The 11,237-nt window shown below is 58.5% G+C and overlaps 1 pseudogene; it reads left to right on the top strand.

Annotated features, from left to right (window-relative positions):
* The first annotated feature begins 7,170 nt into the window (after positions 1 to 7,170).
* LOC121479404 lies at positions 7,171 to 7,880 on the top strand (annotated as a pseudogene).
* Positions 7,881 to 11,237: the final 3,357 nt, after the last annotated feature.

Genomic DNA, 11,237 nt, shown 5'->3' with positions numbered 1-11,237 from the left:
CGTCAAGCCCCAGGCGCTCGGGCCCTCGCCACGGTCCCGCTCTGGGAGCCTCTGCGGCCGCGCTGCCCGCCCGAGCAGTAACCCAGGGCTGCTGTGGCTCGCACTCACGCTCTTGCACACGGAGGACCCAGACCTGGCCCACGTCCCCTGGGCCCAGGTCCCAGCCAGCCCCTCGGCCACTCTGCAACCGTGATGGACGTCAGAATGACGGCGTGGGGGCCACCCGGCCGGCGCCCTCCCCCAGTCACTCAGCTCCTGCACCAGCGGGCGTGCCTCCCGGGTGGCCTCGGTGCAGGGCGGAAGCCCGTGGCTGCAGCGGTGTGAGTGACGCAGGCCTGGTGCGCTCTGCCCGGGGACCAGCGCCTCTGCCCCTGCCTCCACCTTCGCCCGAAGCCTCCCTCCTCCCGCTGAAGAGGGACCGAGCTTGCGGCCTCCCCGACGGCGCCGAGGGCCACAGGCACAGGGCATCACGGGGCTGGGGCCCCAGCGAGGCCCAAAGGCCGAGACAGGGGCCAGCGTTCGGAGCTGCTTTGCTCCGGGGGCGTCGGCCTGCCCCGGGGAGGCGTTTGGGAGCCCCCAGCTCGGAGCACAGGAGGCAGCCCCCCTGCACGGGGCCCCCGGGGAGCGCCCCTGCACTGCGCCCTCGGCCTGGAGGCCCGCGCCCACTGTGTGCAGGCGCCCGCAGGGTGAGTCACGCTACCTGCGGAGGTAACGACCTGGGCCTCAGCGTGCTGTCACAGCACAGCCCAATACAGTGCCCACAAACCAGGGACGGGCACACACGTTCACACGGCGGCACGAGCAGAGACCGGCCAAATCCACAGAAAGTGGAGACGGGCCGTCAAAGCCTCCGCGGCGGGAACAGTCAGCAGACGCCAAAGTCTGAAGCTCCGAGTCTCGGCAGAAACCAGAAACCACGGCGGGGGGGGGGGGGGGGGGGACCGACGCTCAGGAACCACACGACCAGGGATCCCTGGGTGGCGCAGCGGTTTGGCGCCTGCCTTTGGCCCAGGGCGCGATCCTGGAGACCCGGGATCGAATCCCGTGTCGGGGTCCCAGCATGGAGCCTGCTTCTCCCTCCTCCTGTGTCTCTGCGCCTCTCTGTCTCTCTATGTCTATCATAAATAAATAAATAAATCTTAAAGAAAAAAAAAAGGAACCACACGACCTGCACACGCAGGGTCCCCTTAGTTTGCTACAGAAGCACGAACCTGCTGCCAGGGGGCTCCCACGACACAGTGCACGATCTGGGCCCTCAGGGGGACGCACCGGGCCTGTGGGGGACGCACCAGGCCTGCGGGGGATGCACCGGGCCTGCAGGGGACGCACCGGGCCCGCAGGGGGATGCACCGGGCCCGCAGGGGACATACCAGGACCGCAGGGGATGCACCGGGCCCTCGGGATGCACCGGGCCCGTGGGGGACGCACCAGGCCTGCAGGGGATTCACCGGGCCTAAGAGGGACAGCCTGGGCTTCTCGTGGGGCTAAAGCCGAGGCAGCCCCAGGGGAAATCCACTCGCAGCCCCGGGCTCCATCGTCACACGTCCTTCTCCGACGCGGGCCCTCTGCCGCCTCCTCTGAGGACCCCGTGAGCCATCAGACCCACCGGGATAAGCCGGGTCACCTCACAGCTCGGGACCCCTAGCCTAATTGCACCTGCCAAGTGCCTCCTGTGGACGGCGAGCCCTCGAGCGTCGGCCTGGGCTGGCACAGCGTCCAGAGCCGCCACCCTGCCCGCCGCGCTTGCTCGGCTACAGAATGAAGGACCTGAGCAGTGGGTTCAACGCCAAGTTTAAACCACAACTGAAGAGGGAAACGGTAAAGCAGAACCCGGGTGGGAACAGAAGACACATCTGGAAAGACGTGAGGCCGAAGCACTGGCGAGCAGCGGGCAGTGGGTCGGCGTTGCTGGGACCCAGCCCCCGCCCGCCCCCGCAGGGGCCCTGGACACCCCCCACCCCCGCAGCAGCCGGTGGGAACACGGGGACCCGCTGCGCTGCACCAGAGGGCGCCGCTCAGGCCGTCAGCACGCAGGGAGCACCGGGTCTGAGCCGCACCCGTCTGGGGGCTGGAAGAGTCGGACAGGAAACGACGAATGGGGCCTGGCGCTGCTGGGGACGGCCTGATCTAGAAGCGGGGAGGTCGGAGAGACGTGAGGAAAGGCCCAGGGGCGCGGGAAGCCGAGGAGGCAGGCAGGCAGGGGCGCAGCCAAGGGCCTGGGGTGCGCTGGGTCCCGAGCAGGGTGAGGCCCGTGGGAGGATATTTTTAGTATTTTGCAATGAACTAAACATATCGTTTTGACCGTGAGATTCCCTAATCAAAAAAATTTTTTTAAAGATTCACTTATTCATTTGGGGGAGGGGGGCAGAGGGAGAGGGAAGCCCAAGCTGACCCCCTGCAGCGCACAGAGCCCCACACGGGACTCGACCCCACGACGCTGAGATCATGACCTGAGCTGAAACCAAGAGTCCGACACTCAACCGGCTGAGCCCCTCGGACGCCCCAAAGTCCAAATTACTTTTTTAATTTTTAAAATTTGAGTTTATGAGCAAGATTGGGGTGACGAAGAAGAGTCCCGAAGACCCAGGGCTGGAGCACCCAGGCACGCCGGAGGAGCGGGGGTCCTGAGCGCCGGGTGAGGCCCACGGCCCCCGACGCATCCCTGCAGGGCCTCCAGCGCCCACTCGGCAGACCAGCATGGCCCACGACGGTGCGTGGACGTGGCCTCCCCGCCGCCTGCAGCAGCGGTCCCATCGCCGAGGAGTAGCCCGGACCCCGGGTGGAGGGCTGAGGAGCCCACGGTGGTGGCTCCACGGAGGGGGACGCTCCAGGACACGCGCGGCCCAGCGAGCGGCGAGAGCAGGGGTGAGGCGGGCCCAGGCAGTGGCTCCGCGTCGCTGACCTTCACCTTTCCTCGTTTTTCCAACTGATTTTCCGAAACGATCAGAAATGGATTTTGCATTAAGAATCTTAAAACGTTTTTCACTTGTTTTGTAATCAGAGGCCGTGGCCGTGATCCAGATGAGGGGCACAACGTAGGGGCGCGTGGGGGGGTCGGAGCGCGTGGGGCGTGTGCGGGGCGCAGGCTCCCGCCTAGAGGGAGGCCAGTGAGGGCGGCAGCTGCGGGAGGGGCAGCGGCAGGGGCACGGGGAGGTGCCCCGAGGTTGGTGCCCCGGGGCCAGGCTGGCTGGGGGCGGGGAGGAGCCCAGTCCCCTCCGCGCCGTGTCCATGCCCCCCACCGGGGCTCACCAGACAGCGGGCAGGCCCCACGGCCCCCACGGCGGGGTCTCCTAGACCCTATGCCCCTGAGGCCAGGGCCCCCAAAGGGCCACCCCACCGGGCAATCAGAGCCGCGAGCGCAGGGGGAACCCACGCAGGGAGCAGTGAGCACGTCCTGAAGCCACAGCCGCCAGCACGGGCACCGCAGGGCGCCTGAGGGGAAGGGGCGGGTGGCGCCCTGCAGCTGGCAGGGGCGAAGGCAAAGACTCCCCGAGGATCGCGCCTCCGTGGGCGATGGGCTCACCCGCGGCGGGATGGCGAAGGGCAGGGGCAGAGCCGCCACCGCCGCCCCGAGGCCGTGCTGCACGCAGCAGGCTTGCCGGGCGGGGAACCGGGGCGGAGGTCGCCGCCGCCTTCCTGGTGGCCCCCACGGACACACCGGGGATGCGGGGCACCGCGCTCCCGGCCACGGGGACTCCCAGAGCGGGCGCTGTCCCACGTGCCCGTCGGCCTGACGCACAGAAGGGGACCGGGGCCGTCGAAGGGCCGACAGGGGACGTGCAGCTGCCGAGGCCGAAAGGACACTAGGAGCTTAAAGAAACTGCAGCTGAGCAGGACCTCGGCTGGGGGCTCCGCCTGGAGACACCCCGGTTCCCGCTGTGCCCCCAGCGCTGGCGCCGGCGACGGAGGGCGACGGAGGGCTCGGGAGGCCAGCCCGGCTAAGCTGCGCACGGGGCGAGGCGTGGGCACCGCTCTTCCCCTCCTGCCAGGCCCATGGGCCCCTCCTGGGTGCCGAGCATCAGGCGGCCGCCTCCAGCCACAGGCTGTGAGCAAAGTGACCCCCCAGGGGCAGGGCTGAGGCCTCGGCCTGGGCCACACGTCGCCCCAGGTCCCAGCGCGGACAGCACGCTCACGGAGGAGCAGGGACGGCCACCACCGGCACCTGCTCCCGCCCAGCGCAGCCCTGCACGGCGCCCTCCGGGTCCTGCGGCCACCGGCCCACGTCCGCGGTTTCCGGGGCCTCGGGGGCTGCTCGGGAGCCGCAGCGGACCTCGGGTCGTCCAGGGGGCACTTCACACCCCGGAACGCCCTGCGGGGGTCGGTCCAGACCGGCGTGTGCGGCAGCGGGGACATTGCACGTGGAACATTCAGGTCGCACCCGTAAGAATCTGAGTTTCAAAAGTTTAACTTTAATCATTTTTATTGACCTTTTATAGTCATTATAATTTGTTTTACGAATTATAGTTTGCATTTTTTAAAGATTTTTTTTAAATTTATTTATTCATGAAAGACACAGAGAGGAGAGAGAGGCAGAGACACAGGCACAGGGAGAAGCAGGCTCTGTGCAGGGAGCCCGACGGGGGACTCGATCCCAGGACCCCGGGGTCACGCCCTGGGCCAAAGGCGGCGCTAAACCGCTGAGCCCCCCGGGCTGCCCCACATTCACATTTTGAACACTTTGAACATAATTGGAGTTTTTAAAGCTATTTTAGACCAGCACTGTTAATAGATACTAATTTAATGACAACTGTGAATAACGTAAGTAGGGATTTTGTTGAAATACAGGTGAATTAAAAAAAGACACAGGTGAAAAACATAAAATGTGTGGGACGAACGTCCAACGTGTAAATGACGTGGGTGTGCGCTGAGTGCCACGTCCAACACCGCCAGCCTGCGCACGGAAGCCCAGACCCGCGCGGCCACGGTGAAACTGCGTGTGTTTTCACGTCGCGTCAGGCGTGGGGACCGAGCCTTACGCACGTGTGTCAGGGCGGGGACGGAAACTTTTACTCAATCAGCGGGGCCTCTGGTTTCGTGGGTGGCCGGACGTGGCCGCCCCGCGCACGTGCTCGGAGCCGCTGCCGCCTCTGGGAGGCCACATGGAGGGGGCTCAGCCGTGGTCCGCGCAGCCCTGTGAGGCACAGCCCCCGCGGCCTGGGGGCCCCTGCACCGCCCTGGGCCCAGCCGGAGACCTGACGCACGTTCCCCCCGGGATCCGCAATGCTGCAGGCGGTCTAGAGGCGTCGATAGCAGCACGGTGGCCACCAAGACCGACCCCGAGACCCTGGGCCTGGCACCAGAGGATCACCCTACCCCCAGGGCAGGCCCCCCCGGCCGTGGGCTGGGCAGGGGGCCGTGCGGGGGCTCGGGGCAGGAGGGGGTCTCGGCCCCCGAGGCAGCCTCGGCTGTGATGGCACAACCCGGACCCTGATGCCCGCTGACCCCTGATGCTGCCGGACCACTGATGCCACCGGACACCCGATGCCCCCGACCCCTGATGCCCCCGATTCCTGATGCCCCCTGACCCCTAATGTCCCCAAACACCTGATGCCCTCAGACACCTGATGCCCCCTGACAGCTGATGCCCGTGACCCCTGATGCCCCTGGATCCTTGATGCCCCCTGAACCCTGATGTCCCTGGACTCCTGATGCCCCTGGACCCCTGATGCCCTCTGACCCCTGATGCCCTCTGACCCCTGATGCCCCAACCCCTGATGCCCCTGACCCCTGGTGGCCCTGGACCCCTGGTGGCCCCTGACCCCTGATGCCCCTGGACCCTTGATGCCCTCTGACCCCTGATGCCCCCGGTCTGGGGAGACAGCAGCAGGTGTGTGCGGGGTTGCACTCCCTGCCGACTGAGGCGGCCAGGCCCCTCCCCTGGCAGTGGGCGCCGTCTTCCCATGGGGACGCTCCCCTGGACGTCGAGCATGTGCAGGCTGGCACACGGCAGATGATTCATGTGGCTAATTTATTAGGACAATCAGGCTAAAGTTAGGTTAATTACTTTTTAATCATTCTCTCGAGGGTACATGAAAATGCAAGCTCCTAGCACGGCTTGGCGAGCGGGCCGGGGACCGGGCCTGGCGCGGCGGGCTGGCCAGCTGGAGGGAGCTGGCGCGTCGCTGCTGCAGTGTGCCGAGTGGCGGCCGCGCAGGGGTCCTCCCACGCACCGACGTGACGGCGCGCGCAGCCCACGGCCCGCTGGGTAAGCCTGGACACGCAGACCTGGGGCGGCCTCTCCTCCCGGGGCCCCAGGCGGCCCACCGCGGCTGGCACGGCAGCTGGGCCTGGGCCAGCACAGCAGACAGGTACCAGGCCCGTGTCTCTGGGCGGGGACAGGACTGGTGTCCCACTGTGAGCCGCAGGGACGGGAACATGAGGCCGCGGGGGCTGTGGGGCCCTGCCTGGGGATGGTGTCCACGGCAGAGCACGTGCCAGGGCAAGCGCTGGACAAGTGGCAGAGCTTGGGACGGCCCGGTCGGAGCAGCAGCAGCCGCCGTCAGCGGGAGGGAAGCGCACGCGTGGTGCGGGACAGCGGGCAGGCAGGAGGCTGTGGGTCCGGAAGGACCAGGGCGGCTGTGGGGCCGCGCGACAGGCCAGGCGACCGGGCAGACGAAGACACCCGTGCGGGGAAAACCGCCCAAGAGCTGCCGGTGAAAGGCCGGGATTTGGCCAACGCCTCGGCCTACACGGGCAGAGGCCAGCGGGGGGACACAGGAGGCGACAGGACCGCCACGGCCTGGCCTCTGGGCGGCGAGGTCTGCAGGGGGCAGCCCGGGCCCAGGGGGTGGCCTTGGGGAGCAAAGGCCACGGCACAGCCCATCCGCCCCCCTCACCCCCACGCGGGGAGGGAAAGAGGAATCGCGGCTCCCAGGCTCCCAGGGGGGCTGACGCTCTTCTGCTCCCCCGATCCCTCAGCAGGACCGCTGACGGCAAAGGCCGGCGTGGTGTCGGGGCGGCCTGGCGGGGCAGCTGTGCCTCGGGTGACAGCTCCCAGGGCCCACCGGGTCCCGTGTGGCTCTGGTGACCCTAAGGAGATCGGAGGGTGAGGCGGGGATACTGCAAGCCCCAGGGCAACGGCTGAGGGAGGAATATGTCCCACGATCAAATGCAATGTATTTACTGCTCATGCAGATAGATTATATTTAAAAAGCAGATTAGTGGCAGGATAACATGCAGTCGGGCAAGGTGGCGCCTCCCAACGCTCCGAGAGATGCCTCGGTAATGGCACAAACCTTGAAGGATATGGGAGTCACGGAGTATGAACCAGCGGTTACGAATCAAATGTTGGAATTTGCTTTCCGATATGTGACCACCATTCTGGATGACGCAAAAATTTATTGGAGTCCTGCTAAGAAACCTAATGTTGATGCCGATGACGTAAGGCTGGCGTTGATCGATCGGCAGCCTTACGCGTCGCGTTGATCCATCCTTGACTTCTCCTCCCCCAAGAGGTTATTTTTACTAGCTATTGCGAGGCAGAAAAATCAAACCCCTTTAACCCTGATTCAGCCATTCTGCAGGACCCAGACCGCACCTGACAGAGGCTGCTCAACAGCTCCAACACCAGGCCCAAGTCCTTAAGTGAAGGGACCTAACCAAGGGAGGCCGGTTCCGCTGTAGCAGCCCCACGGACAGCACCTGTCCCCAAGCTGCACCTCCAGTGTCAGTGACGAGCCAAAGACTTACGGTGCAGATTCCACATTCTCAGTCGACACCCTGCAACTACTGCAGTTCAAAATATTCTGATTAATCCTTCAGTAATTGGGCCCCGAAATACGCTCATTACCTCCAACATGGTTTCATCACAGAAAATGGCCAGTGACTCAGACCCACTGAAGAGAAACCACGAAGGTGATGACAATAATGATACTATGTAAGGAATACCGGGATCCCTGGGTGGTGCAGCAGTTTGGCGCCTGCCTTTGGCCCAGGGCGCGATCCTGGAGACCCAGGATCGAATCCCACATCGGGCTCCTGGTGCATGGAGCCTGCTTCTCCCTCTGCCTGTGTCTCTGCCTCTCTCTCTCTCTCTGTGACTATCATAAATAAATAAAAATTAAAAAAAAAAAAAAGGAATACCATCAGGACGCGTTTCAAATGTGTAGTTGGTTTGGAGCCCGTTATACTAAACTTCTCAGGTTTTATCCTAGAAAACGTAAAAGTAGCTGCAGCGATTTTCACATTAGCTTAAACTGTGAGATTTCTTTCTTTTTTTAAACTGTCAGGTATCTTAAGTGAGCTTACCAATGCTTTTTCATTAGGCTTCAAGTAAAAAAGCATTTGTTTCCTAGTATTTTGATTAACGTTGAATTCTTTAACAGTTTTATATTTGGAAGCAGTTTTCTGCATGTATCAGCTTCTACAGCCTGATCCGTGGGCTAATCTTTAACAGCATGATTTCTAATTTACATTCAAATACTTTCTTTTGTAAGGTAAAAAAAAGTCACAATTTTCATTTTCACCAACTTTTTTGACCTAATCTCTAAATTTAGGAGATATTTTCGGAAAGGATGGATTTAAAGGGATTCTAAATTTATTTTGAGTGTATTTGTTTCTTGGTATTCCCTAACCTCCCATTCTAGATCCCATTCATTTTCTGTACCACGTCTTCCCCATGGGCCTGAGTTTCCACCAATACTCTTAGAAGGCCAAACCCCGAATTTAAAAAGTCTAATCTGGGGATCCCTGGGTGGCGCAGCGGTTTAGCGCCTGCCTTTGGCCCAGGGCGCGATCCTGGAGACCCGGGATCGAATCCCACGTCGGGCTCCCGGTGCATGGAGCCTGCTTCTCCCTCTGCCTGTGTCTCTGCCTCTCTGTGTGTGTGTGTGTGTGTGTGTGTGTATAAATAAAAATTAAAAAATAAATAAATAAAAAGTCTAATCCCTGATAATACAGTTCAGTGTAGGGATCCCTGGGTGGTGCAGCGGTTTGGCGCCTGCCTTTGGCCTAGGGCGCGATCCTGGAGACCCGGGATCGAATCCCATGTCGGGCTCCCGGTGCATGGAGCCTGTTTCTCCCTCTGCCTATGTCTCTGCCTCTCCTCTCTCTCTCTCTGTGTGTGTGTGTGTGACTATCATAAATAAATAAAATTAAAAAAAAAATACAGTTCAGTGTCATTTTCCTATTTTTAAAACCTGCTTTACATGCCTAAAGGTTTGCTTTGCTTTCTTTCTCTCCGTATTAGAGCAGTTGGGCTTTATCCATTGCCTTTTATGCTGTTTGAGCTTTACTCTGCTTTTAACAGGTAGTTTGGGGCAGCCCCAGTGGCGCAGCGGTTTAGCACCGCCTGCGGTCCGGGGTGTGATCCTGGAGACCCAGGATCAAGTCCCCCATCAGGCTCCCTGCATGGAGCCCGCTTCTCCCTCTGCCTGTGTCTCTGCCTCTCTCTCTCTGTGTCTCTATTAATAAATAAATAAGAAAAATCTTTTAAAAAAAACGGTAGTTTGGCATCAGTTACAGTTTGTCTTATATTGCAAGTTGATAACTCCATATTTCACGTGTCTAAATTTAACAGAGAAGATGCCACAGCTTAAAATCTGCCTTGAAAAGTATATTTACACTGGACCTAGGCAGAAACCATTAAAGAGCAAGTGTTTTTTTCCTTTCTACCATACATATATGCTACGATCTCTACTGCTTGAACCCTTCTATTGGTATAATTCAATTTTCTAGCTTGTTGCTGAGGATATCGTACATGAGATGGGATCAGACCTGAAAATCCCCTAGAAGGCCAACGACAAAATCAAATCAGTGTAATGTGACCTGCACTTAGGTGTACTATGCATAGGTTTCTCGGTAATGTTGCTCAACACCTTTCACCATTTTCCACTTATACACATGTAAACGTCTTAGGGGAAAAGATTGCCGAGCTTTCAAAAATACAAATAGGCCTGTTGTTTTCAAGTAAGTTTGACATATTCAATATAGGAATACTTTGGCAGAGTTTTCTAAAATAGATTTTCATATATCATGATTTAGAACTTACAGCCAAGGATCCTCAAACTTAAAGCACAGGGAAGTTTCATGTTAGGATGGTGCTTGACATATTGAAGACAAATAGTCCAGGGACCGAAAGGACCTGTCTTATCACAGTTTGAGTGTTTTTGGATATTAGGGGGTATCAAACTTATAAAAACAGGTCCGGTCACGATAGGAGAAGGATGTTCATCATATAGCGTAGGATATCATTGCTTGAGTGTTCTCAGGGAAGCAGCATGTCAAAAAGCCTAGGTTCTAGCCCTGGCTCCCATCACTTGCCAGCTATGTGACCTTACTTCACCTCTGAACCTAGTTCTCAGTAATAGAAAAATAACACCAACCCTGCCTACCTCACAGGGATGTTGTTGAGGGTTTAATTGGTATATGGGAAAATTATTTCAAAATTGTAAAATGGTTTATAACACCAAGAAATTGTTAATGTGTTTGTCCTGTGATTAATTTAAAAATTTAACTTAAGAAAATAAAATTGAAATAAAAACAAATAAAAAGCAAATTAAGCTAAATGGAATACTAATAATTATTCCAAGAATCCAAACGATGGCAGGAAAGCCAGAGCAAAGTCACAAGCACTTAGAGGGGACGAACAGAAAGCAAAGAAAAACAACAACAACAACAGAAGACCGAAATCCAAACATCTCAATTATTACATTAAACATAATTACACGGGGCGCCTGGGTGGCTCAGCACCAGTGTCTGCCTTCGGCTCAGGTCGCGATCCCGGGGATCAAGTCTTGTGTTGGGCTCCCTGCTCAGCAGGGACACTGCTTCTCCCTCTGCCCCCCTGCTTGTGCTCTGCCTCTCTCTGAAATAAATGAAATCTTTAAACGAAAACCCCCCATAATTACACTAATTAAAAGATGGAAATTAAAAAAAAAAAAGATGGAAATTGTCAGATCTGATAAAAAACAATAGGGTAGCCCCAGTGGCGCAGCAGTATAGCGCCGCCTTTAGCCCGGGGTGTGATCCTGGGGACCCAGGATCGAGTCCTGTGTTGGGCTCCCTGCATGGAGCCTGCTTCTCCGTCTGCCTGTGTCTCTGCTTCTCTCTCTTTCTCTGTGTCTGTCATGAGTAAATAAATAAAAAATCACACACACACACAAAAAATAGAAACTGGGATGCCCCACTGTCTCAGTGGGAAGAGCACACAGCTCTCGATCTTGGGGTCAGGAGTCCAAGCCCCATGCTGGGTGCAGAGATTACTTAAAAAATACAGAATAAAAAAAATGTTTTAAGTA

Source organism: Vulpes lagopus, chromosome 20 (genome assembly GCF_018345385.1).
Source record: "Vulpes lagopus strain Blue_001 chromosome 20, ASM1834538v1, whole genome shotgun sequence".
In the NCBI taxonomy this organism is placed as follows: Eukaryota; Metazoa; Chordata; class Mammalia; order Carnivora; family Canidae; genus Vulpes; species Vulpes lagopus.
The sequence above is the reverse complement of the archived record's forward strand: the minus strand, read 5'-3'. Positions and strand labels throughout refer to the sequence as shown.